We start from the raw sequence: 21,759 nt of genomic DNA on the forward strand, positions 1-21,759 counted from the left end.
AAAACATCCTATGGAAACCACGTCAAGAGACCTAGGTAAGAAAACGCAGATGAGTTTTTGGTGGCAAGTGCACTCCGCCTCTCCGAAGTGTCCCGCCTGCACCAGCCAGGCACACTGCAATAAAAAGTGACTTGCCAGTAGCATTGGCACGTTGTGAGGAGAAAGTTGCCTGAAAGATCTCAAAAAAGCAAAGTCAGATTCCATTAACCTTTCCAATCCTGTAAAATTATCGCCTGGGTAAACATCTGTTTATTTATTTGCTTTGTTTTGCCTGCCAACATCCCTTCCCCTTTCTCTTCGCTAAGAATGCTCAAGAAATGGGCCTGTGATTTCAGTTTGGACAATCAGATTCTCTCTCCTTGGAATTTGGCTCTTGAGTGAAGAACCAAAAGAAGCACCTTGGAATGGTGGGGTGCAGCCCTGTCAAAACAACCCAGAGGAGAGACTGCCCGTGAGTTCCTGCTACTTAGCTGCTTAGAACTTCCCAAGTTTCTAACCTTTCTGAGATCTGCCCGCTGGGCTTGTGCTTGGATTTCGTGAGCTTAACTTAACCAAACTTGGTTTCTGTTGTTTGCTACCAAAATGCCCTGACCAAAACATCTCCTGATTCTAAAGGAATTCTATGAATTCCTGTGGGTGAAAGACCACTTGGACCAGAAAATAAAAACAAAGCCTTCTAAAAAAAAATCTATAAAAAGGCATTCAGTTCCAAGTTGGAAGAGCAAAAGTAGCTCCAGTACCCTCTCAAAAATCATCTCCAAACAAGGAAAACAGGGAACAGGCAACACTAAGTATGTTTGATGAAACTAAAATCAGCTATAGTCCTGAATCAAAACAGTCATGGACAGAACAACTGTAAATCACTTACTTGAGAGGAGGAAGATGCAGACTCTGTACCTGAAATGCTGTGGTGAGGGGAATGGAGGGGATATATGAGAAGCAAACCCCGGAAAACTGCAGAATTCAAGGCAGCTGGTAGAGGTGAGACCAAGGCATTGAAAAGAAAAGACCTGGCAGTGCCCTTGGCGGTTCCCCAGATATGTCTCTTGCTTCAACCACGTTTGAACAAAACAGACCCAGGGATACCCCATCTTCCAGCCTCTGACCACCCTACAACCTCTTTTCCAATCACCACTTTCAGGTTTTGACTTTAATTCCTTATTACCGAACAACCATGAGCTCCCAAATTTGTCAGAATTATTCCACTGAAGAGGAGGCTGCCATCGACTGCCTGGTCAACCTGCATCTGAGGGCCTCCTATACCTCCCTGTCTCGGGGCTTCTATTTCAACCGCAAGGACATGGCTCTGGAAGGCATGAGTCACTCCTTTTGGAAGTTGGCTAAGGAGAAAAGCGAACATGCAGAGCATCTCCTGAAGATTCAAAACCAGCATGGTGGGCTGCGCCCTCTTCCAGGACGTGCAGAAGTCTTCCCAAGGTGAAGGGGATAAATCTCAGGACACCATAGAAGCCACTGTGGCCTTGGAGAAGAACCTGAGCCAGGCCCTTTTAGATCTGCAGGCCCAGGGTTCTACCTGCATAGACCCTCATCTCTGTGACTTCCTGGAGAACCACGTCCTGGGTTCTCCTCATCAAGAAGATGGGCAACCACCTGACTAACCTCCACAGGCTGGCTGGTCTGGGTGAGTATCTCTTTGAAAGGCTCACCCTCAAGCAGGACTAGGAGCCTTTGAAGCCCAGAAGTCCCTGAGAGGCTGTTCTGCATTTCTCTGATGTCTGGCTTTTGCCTGCGCCTCTCTCCAAAACCACTAGGCATGCTTTTAACCACCTGGAAGGCTCTCTATCATACATTGGACAATTGAGAACAATACAGGTTTTTGCAGAAGAAGAGAAGGAAAGAAAGAAGAAAGAAAGAAAGAAAGAAAGAAAGAAAGAAAGAAAGAAAGAAAGAAAGAAAGAAAGAAAGAAAGAAAGAAGGGAGGGAAGAAGGAAGGAAGGAAGGAAGGAAGGAAGGAAGGAAGGAAGGAAGGAAGGAAGGAAGGAAGGGAGGGAGGGAGGGAGGGAGGGAGGGAGGGAGGGAGGGAGGGAGGGGTGAAGAAAGGAAGAAAAAGGGAAAGGAAGGGAAGGGAAAAGGAAAGGAAAGGGGGGAGGGGAGGGGAGGGAAGGGGAAGGGAGCAGAGGGGGAAGGGAAAAGACCTGTCTGAAAGTCTATGTATATGGAACACTTAGGCCCTAGCTCCCACTCCCGCCCTACACAGTCAGGTAACTCTCTCTCCAGCTGCTACCACAGACACAGGGAGTTTTCTCTCTGACAATATTTCCCCTGGAGAAAGTGAATCAGAGAGACCAGACACGAATTACAGAGAAAGGTAGGAGTGATGTTCTGCATAGTAAACAAACTATGCCTTCAGATCCTTCCCTTTCCTGAAGCTCAGTGTGAGAGGAATAGAAGCAAAAAAGTATTCTACAGCCATAACTGCAGGAAAACACATTGATAAGCTTTTTGTGAAACTGTTGGACAGTATGGGAAGACTTCAATATATATTCTTAGAAAACTAAACAAATGAAGAAATTAAGTCACTTTAAATTATCACCTCCAGGTAGAAGAAAAAGATGTACAAAAGAAAAAAATCATAGCATACTATTTGGCTTAGTGGACAAATAACAGTCATAACAACAGAAAAACTGAACATTGTATTTGAGCAGAAACTGAGAACTATATTGGAGGAAGTCTGTAACTATATAAAACTGATAAATTAAAATACTGAAATACAAGGTTAATGCCAATAAATACATATAAAAGAGTTCAAAATTATTGGTTCTGGGGATTAGGGAATGGGTAGAGATGAAAACAAGCAACCAGTGTTTTCTGTGGTAAGCCACTCAACATTGTTTGGTTTTTTAAACTACTAATAGATACTACTTCAACAAAAGTTTAAATTAATTTATTGAATCTACTAGAATTAATTGGAAGAATAATAGTGTCATGAGCACTAATGAATTTTCACTGCACAGCAGCTGCGAACTGTTAAACTCTACCGATGATGACATACACGTGACGGACGGTATCACAGACTCACCCCAGAGCTGTCGGTTTTCACATCTATAATAGGATGATGATAAAAATGCCTTGAATACATTGCACTGAGATCTCTCCCTTTGCTTTAAATTATTTGGGCAGTAAATTAGGCATGAAATAATTTCGGAAGTGAAAATCCTTTTAAAAATTAAAACTGACACATATTTATGAGCAGAAACTGACATTAGTAATTGTAATATGGGACAAAATGACAATGTTATAATTGTACTCATTTCACATAACACACAACATTTTTAATTTAAATGATTTCATAGAAGATGTCAGTGAAACTAAATATAATACATTCAAATACAACATTTACAAACTAAAATCCCCAGTAAAAATTTATTGATATAAATGTAAGTATTAAATGTACACTGTCATTCTAAAATACTCACAAATAATATTAATAAAAATAGAGCGATGCTCAAAATCAAAGTCACTAACATGAGGTATGTAAGAAATAGTAAAAAGTTAATAAGGAATAATATTTAATACTTTTAAATGATATCTTTTTAAAAAAAGCAAAGTGTGCCATCTTTAAATAACACAAATTATCATGTAAAATTTTCCAGCTGTTGAAAAAGCTTTTTCAGCTTCTAATAGTCTGAAGACTGGTGAGGAGATAATTTTAAGCCAATTTCAAATATTTTCCTTTGTTTCTTACATCTTCAAATAATATCTTCTTAAACTTTTTGTTTTTGCAAAAGCTGTATTTTACTGATAGCAACCCATAGTTTTGTTTCAAAGAATACATTTATGGCTTGTTTCATCTATGTTTAGAGTTCAATACTTTCAATACTATTGTGTTCATATTTCACTGGTTTGAGAAAACTTCAGACGAAACTAAGAAATATTCTTGCAGTAGAAGTTTGCAGTACAATACAGTTGCTCAAAGCATCTCTACACAGAACAGACCTGTCTAGACTTGTAGACTGTGTGTCAGATTGTCTTTTCATTTCAATTGAAAATTGAGTCATTGTTCTTGATCTTGAAATATAATTGATTCAAATTTCAGATATTTTAGTACTACCAAGTGAAATGTGATGATTTAGTATGTTAAAACAGTACAGTATACCAGACTACTGGAATATTGAAAGCCGATAATGCTATCCTAGTAGACAGAAAATTTAAGTGTTCTATATACTCTGGTCCTCAGTTTATCTTAAAAATTTGAAGTGTTCACTTTATCCATAATACAATAATTTTTCAACAATTAGTTTATAAATATCAGTTTGTATCAGATACAAATATCTAATATAATCAGAAATTCTCAGCATAAATATGCATTCTAGAGAAAGGAATATATGGTTGTTATCTAATCATAATTATTTGGGGAAAGCAGTAATTCAAAATTCTTGTCACCGGAGTGGGAGTACAGAGATGTGATTTTGCCAGAGTCACTCAATATCAATTTGTCAAAATGTCACTAAAAGAGAGTCTGGGACCTAATTCCTGGAAATTACCAAGTATATGTTGACATAGAAAGAAATTAGCTTAAAAATTAGTGATGGCTTCTAGTCTCTCCTCTTGAAGTCTATTTAAACTGTTTCTCAATTTACTACATTCTAAATAGTGAGGGAACTTGTCAATATATTCCCCACCTTTCTGTCCACACTGAAAAATAAACAGATGCAGCTCTTTGAGTAAGCTGGTATATGAATGACCTGAGTGGAAAATTCCCTAGTGGATTTTAGGGGTTGCTCTAAACATGTGCCCTGCAAATGACTTACGTCAATCAGATACCACAAGAATCAAAGGCCATAGGTAGATATTCACTTCTGGAGTTCAGCACAGTCCTCTGTACTCAAAACTCTCCTTCTGCAGCCCCAGGGCAGGAAGCACACTCACTCGCTATTCTCTCAATGTGGACTTGGGCTCCAGGTGATGGCAGGACAGAGACGGCGCACAGGACTGTACTCAGTGTGAAAAAAATGCAAAAAGGAGAGACCAGGAAACTAAAGACCATGTCTCCTGGCTCTCAGGTTTTTTCCTGGGCCCAATCTTAACTTTCTTAGTTCAATGCCACTCTCTACACAAATCCCCAACTCCATTTGTGCTAGGCTCATCTCCACTCTATTTATGTTTGGAAGGGTCAGCTGCCCACTCCCAGCTTTGAACCAACAAAAACCTGAAGTTAATGCGGTGTCTCCACAAATCACAACAGGAAAGAGAAACCACTCTGAGTGCTGACAACACCGGAGAAAAAGAAGGACTGCAGAATGAATAAATGCACAGAGCGATGCATTAATGATTTGACACTACACTCTTGAAGTTTGGGAGGTTAAAAATACTTCTCATGGATGTGCCCGGTCTGTCTCGGTGCTTCCTGTTTTATACATCGAGGCTTTGGCACACAGCAGCTGGACTTCTGCTGGAGAAGGTACGGAAAGTGGGAAATACTTCCTTTTAACCCTCTCCAGATTAAACACCCAGTTCAGCCTAATTAGTTACAGCATTGCACAGAATTCTCTTCTGAGGACTGGACTTAAAGACAAAGAGGAGCCTCATGAACTGGTACAGATTTTCATAAGGTCAAAAAAGTGGCAAAAAATTACAAACATAATTAATTTGAAAAGGTAATTTTGCATGATAGACAAATCTGTGAGGAACAGCATCTTTGTCTGTGGAATATCCCATGCGGCACTGAGCATAAACCTCTCTGCAGATCATCCCATTTGGTTTTCTTTTTAAATATATTTTATTGATTATGCTATTACAGTTGTCCCATTTGCCCCCCTTCACTCCACCCCACCCTGCACAGCCCCTCCCACCCACATTCCCCCCCTTTAGTTCATGTCCATGTGTCATATATACAAGTTCTTTGGCTTCTACATTTCCCATACTATTCTTACCCTCCCCCTGTCTATTTTGTACCTACCATCTATGCTACTTATTCTCTATACCTTTTCCCCCTCTCTCCTCCTCCCACTCCCCTGTTGATAACCCTTCATGTGATTACCATTTCTGTGGTTCTGTTCCTGTTCTAGTTGTTTGCTTAGTTTGTTTTTGTTTTAGGTGCCCATTTGGTTTTCATCATGCATACATCATCACATAATTTGAGTTTAATATGCTCAAGGACAGCCTAGTGAGATAAGACTAGCCTCTGCCTATTTCATTACATTTCATTATTTTCAATCTTAGAAGTAATCATCAGAGCATAGAACTAGGATCTTCCCAGGGGAATGTGTGAATAAGAGAGGTGAGAGGGAGACCACAGCCAGATGACCTTTAACCCAAGGGGTGAGTCAGAAAGTGCTCCGGAGTGCAGGCTTCCTGGTAATGTGGAGTGACCTTATCTACAGCTGGTCAAATTCAGAGTCAAAGAATGATCCTTATTTCAGTTCACTGGGGAGGGAAAAAAACAGAGACAAACACAACTACTAGGCAAGTGTCCAGTTATACAGTGAGTAGTGAATGCAGTTCTATCAAATAAGCCAAGAGAGTCCCTCAATGTCCGGCAGGGGGCCAGATTTCCTTTCAGAATAAAGACATCAGAGCGACAGGAGAGGACCTTGAGTTCTGTAAGTCAAATGGACAGCATATATCCTAACCTAAATTACAAATGAGCTTCTTGTCATCAGATCCAGCAGCAAGTACAACTCCCACAGCTGAGCCCCACCTAATGATGACGAACCAGTAGCACCAATTCTGATTTTCTCATCTTCTTGTGTGCTGTTGCTGCTGATAACTGGGCTTAAGACTTTAAGAATAATGTTAAACTAAAGGAAAATTAAGCGATCATGAGACATTTCAACTCTTTGTTCCTAGTTCTCAACGGGTGTCTTTTTGACAGCTTTTCAAGGCTCTGCCCTAAACATTGCATTTCATCAATATCTTCCCTTCCAGACCCGACCTCTGATTTTATATACCAGGCAGAAGTGTTTCTTCGCCTGGGGATTCTCAGGATGCCAGGCTCGGCCGAATGGGAGCAGCTTTCCTTCTAGACCACAGTCCTGTGGCCCACCTTGGAGGCTGAAATAAGGCTACTGTACTCAGCCTCCCAACCTCCCCACTGCCCACTAATAACATCTGCTTTATAGCTGTCGTTCCTACAACCTGCTCTCTCCTTGGCTCCCTCGCCCCCTGGGAGAGGATGTGCTCTACTATGCGGCAGGTCTGGTGGAAAGTTGACAGTCTCCAAGCCAAGAGCAAACCCAGCCAGCCCTGGATAAATGACTTGAAGTGCTTTCTCAAGGGACCCTTTCCAGGTACAGGAGCCCTTCTTAACCAGATTTGGCCTGTGCTGGCAGACAGCCTTGTTCAGGAGCACATTAAAAATCAAAATACAGACACCGTTTGGAAAGCATAGAAAATTTGACTCTAACATCTTATGTATTAAAACATTGTTACATAAAAATGACCACAAAGCTCAAAATTCATACTTTCCTACCTTGTGAGACCAGTTGCCACCAGGAATAAACCTGTGAAAGTGTGAGGTCGACTACGGAACCTCAAGAGGCCTGGGGATATGCCCGGGGGCGCATTCCAAGCCTTGGGGGTAAGATCAATGCCCTGGCCCTTGAGGGCAGCCCAGTCTGAAGCGAAGTGGGTGAGCTGGTACCCTCATCTCACCACACGATGGGCTGGGGGCAAACACCCAACCGAAGCCAGATGGAACCCATAGTCTCTTCCGTGGCCCCCTTTCATCTGCCTCATAAAGACCCAGACAAATTGGCACAGCTCACAGTTTTTAATGAAGCTCGGGCTCCTGGCTGGAGCCGAAGGGGCATTACAGACTCAGAATGAGGTTCTTTCATATCCTCTGTGATGGTGATATAGAAGGCCAGCCTTCTGGAATAACTTTCTACTGAGGAACTCAATACTTGTCATATAACTCACTTCATTTTTCCTTGTCAAATCTTAGTGACACCCAGAATGGATCATTTCCAACTTTATTGTGAAGATCTGATGTGAGGCCTTGAATAACTGAGTTAAGCAGTTAGTGCTGGGGCTCAAATAGGAATCTCCTGAGTGCTAAGTAAGTGTGAGGACAGGTATAGAGAGCTTACAACGGGCCAAGCAAGCACTGCTAAGCTTTACATGCATTACCTCATTCAATCATGGCAATATCCCTGTGGGACACTTACCATTTCCCTTTTATAAAGATAAGAAAACCCAAGTATAAAGAATTGAAGGTCACACAGTCCCATTCTGTCCCTCTTAGTAAGACATTATGCCCTTGACCTCTATTCAGATGTGAATGAATAAGCCATGATGTAGATGACTGGACACTTGGAAGACAAAGTATTTTGAAGTCAGTTGAACCTTCTTTAAATCCTGACTCTAATACTACTCAACTGTGCAATCCTGAGAAATCTCAGTTTCTTTATTTATAAAATGAGGCCATCTCTAGACTCATGGCCTCTGCCCTGGAAAATACAAAACAAGAGACGACAACTTAAATGGTGCCACCTAGAATTGTATCCATTGATATTTCTGTCCAGACATCAAAGTTCCCAATTATTGATAAATGGTTTGCCTTTTTTCTTTCAGAGAGAGGATAATCGTTGGGGGTGGATGGGGAGATGCACTTTGGAGTTGGTTGTTCTTAGGTCTGAGTCATTGTTCCTCCATCTACTGGCTGTATGACCTTGAGCCAGACACGACCCCGAGTCTTCATTTCCCACCTGGACTTGAGAAGAAACGTGTTCATCTGGAATAACTATTGCAAAAATTTGGTTACTTGGAAGTGAAGTACCACAACAAAAACCTTGAACATGGGAACAGCTATGGAACGGAGCAGTGGGTGGAAACTGGAAACGCTGTCAAGACTTTGAAGAGTGTTAGTGTTGAATACACCATTCATAACCTTTCAAACTTCGCAAAAACTCTCAGTGAGATCTTAAAGGAAATTGAAGAAAATTTCATTGGAAACTTGTTTGGTAGTGGCAGGAAGTTCAGCAACACTGTCACCTGCAGCTACAGGGCAGGTAGAAAACGTGTCCAACGAGCTGGGTGATTGAGCTGGAGATATCACCAGCCAGGGTGTCCAAGCAGCACCTGGTTTCTTCTCACTGCTCATGAGAGATAAGACAGTTATATGAAAGAGTGCTAAATTGAACACACCAGGAAACCATTAAAAACAATGGCTTTGAACATCCTCAGCCCTTTTGAGATGGCAATCAATTAGAAATTGTAGAAAAAGCTTCTAAGCCAAGACAAAATACAGGACGATCACTTCCCGGAAAACATTGTGCCTCAGAGTTCTTGCCATTTAGACTAAAGGCCCTGTAAAGACTTTTTTTAAGAGTTCGACTCAGATTTGTTCAAAAAGGACATTTAAGATGCTTGGGGACATAGTTCCTCAGTAGAAACTTAAAGAAGAGCCTCTCTCAAAGAGATTTATGGGTTTTTATCTAATGGAGTAAACCCCAATAGAATTCACAGAAAGCCCATAAAACTTTATAAAGAATGATTTCAGATAGTCAATAACATTGCCATAACTACATAAAGTGCCGGTGGGTAGGGGAGCACTTTGTGAAGTAGATGATTACCTAACTACTATGATGTATACTTGAAACTAGTACAAAAGAATATTAAGTGTAACTGTAATTGAAAAATAAAGTTTAAAAATAAAATTTAAAAAATAAAAGTGTAACAGCACAAGAAAAAAAGGAATGGTTTCAGCTTTGACTGAAAGTCACAGAGAAGAGGACAAAATAAAAAGTGGCCATTGCCTGGCTGCTATGGCTCAGAGGACTGAGCGTCGGCCTGTGAACCAAAGGGTCATTCATTCCATTCCCAGTCAGGGAACGTGCCTGGGTTGCGGGCCAGGTCCCCAGTGGGGGGCACTCGAGAGGCAACCACACATTGATGTTTCTCTCCCTCTCTTTCTCCCTCCCTTCCTCTCTAAAAATAAATAAAATTTGTTTAAAAAAGAGGCATTGGACCCCCCAAAACTCTACTGACAAGAAGCAGGTTGAGAAAAATACTCAGCTGCAGCCATATGCTAATTTTCATCAGAGAGGAAGGATGTCTCAGAGGACAGAACCAAGAGTCCAAAAGGAGAGCCAAGAGTGATATAGAATAACTCCTCATCACGGGTATGACTGAGTCCTAATCAGGGAACTTTCTGGTTCGCCCCGCTGAATTTCAAGACCACTAGGGACTCTGGTATGCCTTCCACTTTCCCAGTTTTTAAGCAGAAATATCTGTGGTGGCTATCCTATGTCTATCTAAACATTGATATGAGTGTGTGGGGCAGATGACTTGTCTTTTAGTTCACAGGCTTGCAGAGAGAGCAGATGGTACTTAAGGAGCTATACATAGGAAACTCATCTGAGTGCCTCATCTGAGCCCAGGCCTGACTGAGATGATGATATTCTAGACTTTGAGCCGATATTACAATGGGACGGGACTCCGGGGCGCCTTGAGAAGGGGTGAATGTATTTTGCCTGTGGAAAGGATATATAAATCCCTAGGACCCCAAGGATAGATGCAGTAGCAAGCCTCCAAGGTGGCACCCCATGATTCACACCCAAGTGTAGTCTCCTTTCCTCTGTACCAGAATTCATCTGTGTGACCAAGAGAATATGGTAGAAGTGGTGTTAACATCACATGTGAGGTTAGGTTATGGAGGGCACCGTGGCCTCTGTCTTATTCTTTCTTTTGGATCCTCACTCTGGGGAGAGCCAGTGCCAAGTCACAAACAGCCCTAGGAAGAGGGCCCACACGATGAAAAACTGAAGCCCCCAGCCAATGGCCATAGGAATGGGCTTACAGGTGAATTCTTCAGCCCAGTCAAGTTTTCAGACAATGGTAGCTTAAGCTGACATCATGAATGAAACTTCATGTAACATCCTGAGACAATATTACTCAGTTAAGTTGCTCCTGGACCCTTGAACCTGATTTCTGAGGTATGAATAATAATTACTTTTAAACTGCTAAGTTTTGAATAATTTGTTATGCAGCAAGAGAACAAACACAGACAACTAACACAGAAAAACATCTTTAAAGTGTTGCTTTAAAGCATCTTTAAAACATCTTTAAAAACAACAAATATCTATGTGGTCAAAAGGATTTATTATCGAAAGATGAATTGTACTAAAAGTCAAAACATAATAATTAAAACCCAAATAAAAATAAAATAAAATAATAATTTTTAAAATAAAGCTCATTTGCTACATGTCATTTTACGTATGTGACAGATATAAACATACAGAAATACTTTCCAGAGTCAAAGTGTCATCTCAAGAGAGAGGGACACAGACCTATACCCTATTAGTCTTCAGGTAGGTAGAAATGTTTTGCTTTTAACAGTATGCCAAGAATGGCTTCTGAATAAATTCCTATTGGTACACATTTGGTACCAGAACATCTCTATAATTGGTGAAAAATGCTAGTGTTTATTATTTTGCATTCTCCCCACCTGGGGGTAAGGAAGGAGGAGACTGAATCTTAATCCACTTGAAAGAGTCCAAGAAGACACAGGAGTGAGTGAAAGCAGGGGGTGGGCATTCTAATTGCTCTGATCCCCAACCTCAGCAAAGGGCTTCCAAACCAGTGAGACAGCTGGCCCGGGTGGAGCCTGGGAGAGGAGAGACAGAGGACTGGAAGCGCCTAAAAAGAGTAAATTCTGTGAACCAAAGTTTCCATCCTGCTGAGGATAACTGAAGCATCTCCCCAGTGCCTGATGGTGACAAAACAAGCTGTAACTGGCTGTAACTAAATAAAGCAACAGGAAAGGGAGGACATTCTTGTCAGCATCCCCAGTTTCAGCGGGATGTTTTGACTACAGGGTGAGTAGCACTCATCACTGAGAATGGACAAGAATTAACCTTTTCACAGTCAAAATACCCCTCCTTGGATTCTTCTATTTCAGAAAACTCTGTCTCCTGCTTCATTCTGACCACACTAGAACGTGGGGTCATGGGACCCAATTTGCTTTTGGTCCTGTCCACAGAGTAGTTAGATGTCTTTCTTTTTCATTACTGTCTTCCTCTCTTTCTTCCCAGTATGAGTCTAGTGCCAGTGAGAGGAGCCAGATGGAAACTAAAGCTCTCTGTTTATGGCTGAACAGGTACACCACAAACAGCAGGGTAAACGTTCCACCCCTCTGCCTCCCACACACCAGACGGCCCCAAACCCCTCCTGGAAGGGCCCGTTTCTAGCAAGGGGACGTTGGTTCCATTTCTATGCCTATTGAGCCTGGTAATATTTGCTTAAGGACAACGTTTGAATAGAGGCCCCTCAGAAACCTCACATTTCCATATTTACTGGGGGACTTTTGTTTATTACAAATGGGGTTGAGAAATCCTTCTGTAGACTTGCTAAGCAAAAATAAGCAGCCTACAAAAGAGCATGCTAGGGATCATCACACGAATAACCATCTGTTCTCATTTACTATACATCAGGACCCGCACTGGCCGCCTAAGGTAGGTCATTTGCGCCCTGTTGACGACAGCTGCCTCCGCGGAGGAGGGTGGAGGTGCCCGAGAAGGCATTTGGTCCTCTTTATATAGTGAGACATTATTTCCCACGTTTTATTATTTGGTGCAGTTCAAGTGACAAGAAAACAACTGCATTAAAAAGAGGGGAAAAAAGCATTTGCTTAAACTCACAGAGCTAGTTAGTAGCCGAGGCACACTCCAGAGCTGGTTTATCGGGCGCCGCAGCACGCAGGCTCCTCATCCCTCGGCGACCTCGGCCCTCTTGTTGAGAAAGGTGATCCGCAGACATTGACCCGCACGCGCAGAGCAGTGACCTCTGGGAGGGAAGCCGGGGACAGAGTGGGTACGTAAGCTGTCATCCAAAGGAAGTCCTTCTGAGAGTGAAAGGAGGCAGTGATCGGACTGGAGCTGTCCTGGGTGCACTGGGACCCATGGCCTGACTGCGGATGACTGTTTCCATTGCGCTATGCGTCTCCCAAACGCTCCACCTTGAGTGTGTGTCGTTAATAAGTAGGGGGTCAGCACAGTGCATCACTTTTTTTTTAAAGATTTTATTTATTTATTTTTAGGGAGGGAAGGGAGGGAGGTAGAGAGAGAAAAAGAGAAACATCAATGTGCGGTTGCTGGGGGTTATGGCCTGCAACCCAGGCATGTACCCTGGCTCGGAATCGAACCTGGGACACTTTGGTTCCCAGCCCGTGCTCAATCCACTGAGCTACGCCAGCCAGGGCTCATCACTTTTTTTAAACGAAGACACTTTTAGTTATAACACTTGTGGATACACATTTTTTTCATTCAAATCATAAATCAAAATTTGCATAATTCAAATTATTCACCATCACCATCATAGCGTGCTGACAGCCATAAATGTGGTAATCATTATTACTGAAATGTTAATGTTTAGTAGAAGTGCTTGGAAACCTCTGCGTAAGTTACCCGTCACCAGCGGCAGGGCAGCAGCCCTGGCACTGTGGCTTTCACTGCGCAGGTGGCGAGCCCCGAGGTGACGGAGCATCTCCCAAGAGCGCCCCCGCGAGTTAGTCAGCTTCTGCTCCACCTGCCACCAACTCCCGCTGCTCCTCCAAGCTGAGATACGGTTTCCACTTCTCTGCGGCTATTCATCACTCTCTCCAAAAAACTAAAAGCCAGCTCTGGGAGAACATATGTGTTACCTTGGCCACACAATGCACCAATACACAAACACAATTTACATCTAGGCAAGACTATCAGTAAATAATGTAACTTGACTCAAAACAGAGCATGAACATTTCTCAGTAGGGGCAGCCTCGTCTGGACCAGTTCGGATGACTAAGGAACCTCAGGAAGTGGAACCATGAATCAGAAGGCAGCCTCCTTTCCTCTGACTCAATGCTGAGCTCATGAGCCCAGGTGGCGATGGGGGATACTGTGTTTCTGGAGGTGCTCAGCTCCTCGCAAACATGCAAAAACTAGGGAAAAACTTATGACCTTCACTAATGCTCCCTAATAGACCAGGCTTTGGGATCATACTGTACAGATTGCTTTACATGAATCATTTTATCTCATTATAGTATATGTTCCAGATTATTGCCCCATTTTAAAGATGAAGAAGCCGAGCCTCAGAGAGCTTGCCAAAGCCCCCAGGCAAGTTTGCCCATTACCAGTACCATTTCTATTATACTACACTGCCTCACCGTAAGAAACAATAAGCAAGAATTGAAATGATGTAAAAAGTCATGTGAACCTCCCTTCTGCTTATAACTTTTACCATGATTTTTGTCACTTCAACTTAGATAAAATGTATCAGTAGTAATACAGCTTTTAAATAATTTCATTTTTTCCATTCTATTCACGAACATGCAAAAGTACTACACAATTTTGAGTACAACTATAATCATTAGAGTATGGTCTATTTTTCTCCCATAAACAGAGAGGTCTAGCATGTGGCAGTGAATTCCTAAGAAAGGAATAAGCAGCAGACTCTCCCAGGGGGTGTATTAACTCCAGCCTCAAAAGTGGTGTGTCTGGAGCTCATGTTTCTCTGGGTCCTCTGAATCCTCGTAATAATAACAGAGCCTCAGCTGACCACACATGACCCCTGTGGTCACACAGGCTGGAATTTGGCCAGCTAGCCCCTCAAAAGCAGTGTGAAGCCTCTTGGGTGTAAGCATAGTGCTTGCAATTTGGATTTTTACCACTAGGTGGATGGTAATGCTTTGTATGTTAATGGTTTTGCTGAATAACTAGTAAGTTTTCCCCAGGAACTGATAAAAATTTTAGTTTGTGAAGTCAGTTATGTCAGCTTTAATTAAAGACCCTGAGCTTCACTGAAACATTTTATCTTTTCAAATGGGTGACAGAATAATAAAACCATGTGGAATTTTTAAAATTTTCATTTATAGTACTAAATCCCACTTAATTATGCTGTCTTGTAAGAAAATAATAATAGTAACCTCTTATGCATAAGAACTAACTAAAATGACTTGGAACAAAGAGAAACTTTTTTAAAAATTGCTATAATTTGATGCCTTTCTTACAAAATTCAAGTACTACTGATTATGATTGATTCTAATCTTGGTTTTACTTTTTCTATTTTTAAGATGGAAACATGTTCTCTCTCTCCCCCTCCCTCCCCCCCTCTCTCTTTCCCCTCTCTCCGTATGTGGAGTTTCAGTTGCCAGGAGAGTCTCAGACTGCAAACGTGACTGAAGCTAGAAGCTCCTGCGGCCTCTCATGCTGTAGCTAACACACACCTTGCAGACTCTCAGAAAGATATCACTTTCCATCTCTCCTTAGTCTTACATTGTTTATCAGGTAACAGAAAATTTCTTTAAAAAAGACTTAAATGGCTTTGATTTGTTCCCACCCCCATAACCGTCCTTTACCAATTATAACACTTTCTTTCTCTAAAAAAACTCCCCATTCCTATTCCTAGACCTTTGTATCTTAAAACCAACAAATAATAATAATAATAATAATAATAAATGCTTACACTGTACTTAAAATATGCAAGTCACTATACTAAGTATTTCATACATTTAGCTCATTTTAAGCTATGACCCACCAAATATTAAAGATCAGCAATAAAACATCGCTAAGTAACTTCATACTTCCTTTTTAAAATTTGCTATTTTTGCAAAATATCTTTTGAGTAGCGCCATTTTTAAATAGTGATGGCTTACATATTACCACATATCTTACATATTCATATACATAAATACACAGCCACATATGCACACCTCTTCCACCTCTTCCTTGCGCCCCACTTTCCCAGGTGCCTGGCGGCTCTCTGAAAGGTCATCTTCCTTTTGCTCACACTCCTCCACTGTACCTTTCCACTCGAGGGCCCAGTTCTCTGACCTGCAGCATCTGCGTTCACTAGGAGCCTGTTAAAAAAGCAGAACCCTGGGCCCTGTAGCATCCAGCACACGCGAAAACCAATATCGGAGACTTTCAGGGGTTCAAAGATGTTATTTTATTGGCCAAGTTTAACCTGCGCCGGGGCGAACTCTCAAAGTGTCCAGCAACACAGTGCCCACAAGGAGCTGCAAACGAGAGCCACCGAGAGCGCGTACAACTACTTTCTTATATAGGGGCGGGCAAGCAAGCGTTATACAGAAGCAGACGTGGCAGTTAGCAATTTGCTTACAGAGACCGCGCGGGAATTTCAAACCAAGCATTTTTGCATAAGGCGGGAAGGCAGGCTGTTTGTTCATTAACCTAGTAATCTCCTGGCTTTAGCTAGCTAGTTTTCTATTTTCTCATTAAAAACTACAAAGCACTGCTTATCTAGCCTACTCAGGGGAGAGCATCTGCTAGACACAGGATGTTTGCTTAACTGCCCTGTGTCTCCCTTATCATTTCCTTTTAGCTACAATGTGGTTCTTGTCTATTAGAGGAAATTTAGTTCTTAATTTCCTTATTCCCAACAGGCCCCATCTCAGCCAATGAATCAGAATCTGCACTTGAACACGATGCCCCTGCGAACTGTATGCATATCACCATTTGAGAAGTGCTGTACTTCCCAACACATCTGATGAGGAACGTGATCGCCAGACTCAGGAGTTAGGCCTTGGGAGCGACTGGTGGCAAAGTCAAAAGCAGCGGATAAGTGACGGGGGCATGAATGAAATGTGCTGGCACATGAGGAGGGCCACACTTCTCATAGCGAGGGGAGGTAGTGAGGGCAGGGCCGTTGCTTTTTGGTCTCGGGGGTAAAGTGAGGCTCCTTGTCCCAATGCAAAGGAAAGCGTAACAATAGTATCAAAACACAAGAAGTATTTCCTTGAATAGCTGATATCAGGGACAAAATATCGCACATCAGCCATGTCTCTCTTTTCAAAGATGCCTATTCAAAAAGTTATTCAACTATCTCGTCCTTTCCAGATTAATTCAGAGCTAAATGAAGCAGGAACTATGCAGAAGTGGCCACATGTCATGAGCAGCATTTGTTTCTTGACTCTTCCCAGTGGTTTAATTCGAAAATGAGGAAGGTGAGGGTGGGAATTGCCGTTACTGGAGCATCTGAGCACTGGCTCATCCATAACCTCAGCAAAACTCTCCAATGTTCGGGGTAGTCAATTGAAACTGAGGCTCACTAAAATACATTCTTTAGATACCCGAGCACAGTGAGTGTTTTTGGCCACCATGGAAGTATGTGTTTGTGAAATTAAAACTTGGAGAAGGAGGTGATGTGCAAGAGGTTACAGCTGCTGCCGCCCTCGCTCCAGTCCGGCTGCTAAGTTGGGGCTGACAGTTCTGAACTTTAGGAGACAGGAAGGAATTTACGCGTCCTGAGAGAGCGAGAGGGAAGGGGGCTGTGTAGGATTTGGGTAGGGTGGCACCCATTTTCACTGCTCCCACCCTGTGTCAGGACTTCAGAACCTCTTGTGTACTTTACCCCAATTGCCCCTAATTGATCCTCCCGCCCCCACTTCTCCACACCTGTGCATACCGTCCACACCCAGAGCTCGCAGTGGTCCCCAGCTGCCCACAGCATCACATGGAAATGGCACTGCTCTGTCTCGAGTTTTCCTAAAATCCTGCCTTTTACCCATATTACTTTCATGGTCCTGTGATCCAGTCATTTCCTTGGACTGGAAGCTTTAGTAAGCCTCGCTGGTCCCATCCCATGCAGACTGATTTGTATCCTACCCCGTCCTGGCCCGGGTCCATTCAGCTTCGGAAAACCAGCGCCAACCATGTCTTCTCCAAATGCCATCGCCCTTCCTTAACTTCTTCACACCTACTGCCAGCATAGGGCAGTGATCATTTTTAGTTGCCACCCACTGTCTAATTCCCCCGTTCCTCTCCCTCTTCCCAACACCTCCTTCCTGCCCCAGACCCCTCACCTCTGACACACACACACAAAAGGATGCATACATCCTTTTGCTCCTTTGGGGATCCAGGGAAGCTGATTTCGGCTCTGGCCCCGGGGCAGAGCAGTGACCTTCACTAAAGCAATCAGCCCATTCAACACAATGTCAGTTCAGTGTTTCCTAAGCCACTCCAATCAGTCAATGAGTCAATCAATAAGTAAATAAAAAAAAACAGTATAGTCACTTAATAATATTTGTTGATTAAGAATTTACTACATGCAAGTGAGCACCAAATGTGCTAGAATTCAGGACACAGACAGCTTTAGAACAATTAGGTGTCTAAGAGGGAAAAAACTTCACCAAATGGTATAATAAAATCTATTATTTCCTCACCCATTGCTATGAGTTGACTTGTGTCCTCAAGAAAGATACACCACTACCTCAGAATATGAGCATATTTGGAAAGGAGGGTTATTGCAGATAAATTCGTTAAAATAAGGCCAAACTAGGGCACTATGGGCCCTCGGTCCAATATGCCTGTTGTCCTGATGAGAGGCCAGAACAGCATATGGAAACGGAGGCCAGGTGGGGGCTGTGCAGCTGCAGGCTGAGGAGTGCAGGCCACAGCCAGGGGCTGGGAGCAGGCAGAGCAGCATTCTCTCTGGAGTCCCAGGGAGAGCGTGGCCCTGCTGGCACCTCAAACGTGTACTTTCAGCCTACTGTGAGAGAGTAAATTTTAAGAAAGAATAACATTTTAAGCCACACAGTTCGAGGTACTTTGTTACAGCAGCCCTAGGAAATGAACGCAACACCGATACTCGGATTTAATAAGGATCACATCTAAACACCAGTCTGTGCTCCATCCCAACGTGACCTAACACCACGCATGCGCTGCCCCCGCTCGCCACACCTGCTCGTTAGGCCAGAGCCACCCCTTCCTCCTTTCTGCCCCCGCCCCATCGTCACCGAGGCCCTACCTCCCTCCAGGCTTTCGACCTGCTGTTCCACCTGCTTGGTGACAGAGCTTCTTCTCCTGGCCGGCGCTTCTCATCCCTCAGCTTCAACCTCCCTTCCTAGAAAAGCTGGTTTCCCTCTGTCATTCACTTTCAGAACACAGTTCTCTTTTACCTTACAGAATGAGTCACAATTCAACTTACATGTTAACTTCTGGCCTCATCCCTTGGGCATGTGGCCCCACAAGGGCTGGTTCCGTGTCTGTCTGAGGCACTGTGCGAGGTGTGAAGCACCAGCACCTGTACACACCATCCTATTCCGATGTCTTATAGGTGCCCCATGTCAGGTTCCGTGGCGCCCACGTGCGCACATGCTGGGCGCTACAGATGGCCATGGATTTCTAATGTGATGGGTGCGGAAACATCGCAGTAAACTTTCATGGCTTTTCCCTGTCCCGAGCTTTTGAGGAGCCCTTGGGCCCAGCCAGCAGGCCACTTCAGGCCTGGTGAGACGGAAAGACACAGGAAGCACATGAGAGAGAGGCTAACTCGTTAATGTAAGTCAGGGGGTGGAGGTATGTGTTGAAGAACAGGTAAGAAGCTGGCAAAAGGGAAGAGAGTTCGGGGAGTGCCGAGGAAACTAGAAGGGCCAAAGGGTGAGGGCAGGACACGGGCTTTCCGTGGTGCTCTGGCAGGGCTACGGCCGGGAGGACTGAAGTCCGACAGCGCATTCTCTGTGTGGTGTGCATCTTCCTTGCTCACCCCACCTCCAAGAATATCTGTGTCCAAGACCTTCATTATCAGTCTTGTCCACCAAGGAGTTTGGTGTCAGATTTGTGATTCTTTTGGAAAAGCTACTCCATACACCAGATGTCCCAGATTGCTTAAAAACCATTCCTCTTCCCATTTACTATCCATCTGCTCCTGCCCTCTTCCTGCTGATGGAGCATCAGACCTTTGCCATTTTCAGATAATTGCATCCATGAGGCCTGAATTGTGTGTCTCAGACTGAGCAGCTCCTCTGGGAATCAAACAGGAGTTCAGACAATGGGGTTCAAGTCTCCACTCTGCCAATTAGTAGTGGGTAACACTGAGCAAGTTTCTTAGTAATATGTAGCCTTCAGGGCATACGACTATACATACAGACTATGTATGTTAACAGTGTGCATGGCATGTAAGTAGAGCTCAGTGTGTGGCAGCTATTTTTGTTTCGACTCTTTTATGATGAATAAAGCAACTTGAATAGTCTCAGCACCATCTGTAACACTATTTTCTTCAATAATTTACAAAGAGCTGGAAGTCTTCAGAGTCACAGTGGAATTTCGAAAGTGAAGGAAGGCATAAAAAGTAATCGTTCTGGCTAAAGGAGTGTTTCATCACGCAAGGAGGTCTCTGTGACCAAATAAAATCCCAAATCCCGAGCTTTAAGAAAAGGAAACACAGAGTCCTCTCGTGGCCACACCCCTGCTTCTCTTCCCTGCAACAGGGAGGGGACACAAAGCAAAGAGCCCCTGAGGGCAGGGCTCTTAGTGGGGGAGCACAGAGGCCAAAGCTCTCTCCCCTTCTCTGGACACACACCGTCCCGGGCTCTCTGGCACAGCTGGACAAGGGTGGGGCGGGGTGTTTCTCCTTGGGCAGCTCCCTTGTCAATAAAGCGACCTGGACCAGCAGTGAGACAGCTTGAAGCAACAGACCTGCAGCTCATGGGGACGAGAGTTTTTTGAGTAAGAAAAGAAGTAAGGACGTGGGGTAGACGCTCCGGCCAGGGACCCCCGTTGTGAGAGAGAGCAGTGTTCTCCACGCCTAAGTTCACCAGAACTGCCCAGGGTTAGGTCTCACCAGCTTCTGCTTCCATCACATTGAACAGGTTTGGGAGGCTTACTGCATTAATGAGTCAAAGGCTGCAAGTGGTGCACACCAAAATCTGTTTTCCGTTCTTCCTTAGTGAGACATCCTATATTTGGTTTCATGTGCTGTATAACAATTTATCACAAATTTGGCAGCTTAAACCAGCATCCATTACTTACACCCCAGTCCTCGTGGTCAGACGCCTGGCACAGAGTGGTTGGGTCCACTGCTCAGAGTCTCACAGGCTAAAATCAAGGAGTTGACCCAGAGTTCTTGTCTACAGACTCGGGAGAAAAATCCATTTCCAAGATCAGCATTTCTGTTATTGGCAGAACTATGTTCCCTGGGCTTATAAGACTGACACCCTCCTTTCCTTACTGCCTATCAGTGGGGACCACTCTCAGCTCCTAGAGGCTGCCTATATTCATTGCCACAGGGCCCCCTCCAAGTTCAAGCCAGCAAAGGCGCTCTGAATCCTTCTTCTAATTCTAATCTCCATCCTCCATCTCTGACTCCTAGATCTGGGTTTAAAGGGTTTCATAATTAAGTCAGGCCTACCCAAGTAATCTCCCTCTCTTCACGTCAATCAGTTTGGGACTCAGCATAACCACAGGAGTGATGTCTGGTCGTATTGGCAACTTCCACACACACACAGAGGGAGGGGATTACACGGAGGATGTCCTAGGGCTCTGTCCACCACCCACCCCTCCCGTTTAGCTTGGCAGATGGATCCCCATCTCTCAGCCTCCCTTATAGCTAGGTACAGCTATGTGTCTAAGTAATGGCCAAAGAACTGTCATCCAAATAGCAGCTTCAAGGAAACTTCCTTAAAATACTGCTGGTGTCCAATGTATGTTCCCTTGTTTTTTGATTCATTCATGCCAGCTGGAATGTATAATGTAATGGTTGGAACATCGGCAGCAATTTGGGACATGAGTGATCACAGGAATAGAAGCCACATCCAAGGTGGAGCAGTAAAATAGAAAGAGCCTGAGTCCCTGATGCTGTCCAGCGCTACACCCAGGGGTGCGCTGTTCAGTGCTAAGCAAAAGGCTCTGCGGAGGGCAAAACCCTGATTGTAGCATTGGCCAATTTCTGTAATATAACTACCCCACCACGGTCAATTCTGAGTTAGCAATGTGACATCATTGGGAAGAGAGGCTAACCATTGGTTCTCAAAAGCCAGGCCAGTCTCAGCCCCCACCCGGCCCCAACCCCCACCGGCTGTAC

General features: G+C 43.8%; 1 pseudogene; it reads left to right on the forward strand.

Annotated features, from left to right (window-relative positions):
* The first annotated feature begins 1,157 nt into the window (after positions 1–1,157).
* On the forward strand, positions 1,158–1,684 carry LOC114514108 (annotated as a pseudogene).
* The last annotated feature ends 20,075 nt before the right edge of the window (positions 1,685–21,759 follow it).

Source organism: Phyllostomus discolor, chromosome 2, assembly GCF_004126475.2.
Source record: "Phyllostomus discolor isolate MPI-MPIP mPhyDis1 chromosome 2, mPhyDis1.pri.v3, whole genome shotgun sequence".
Taxonomy (NCBI): domain Eukaryota; kingdom Metazoa; phylum Chordata; class Mammalia; order Chiroptera; family Phyllostomidae; genus Phyllostomus; species Phyllostomus discolor.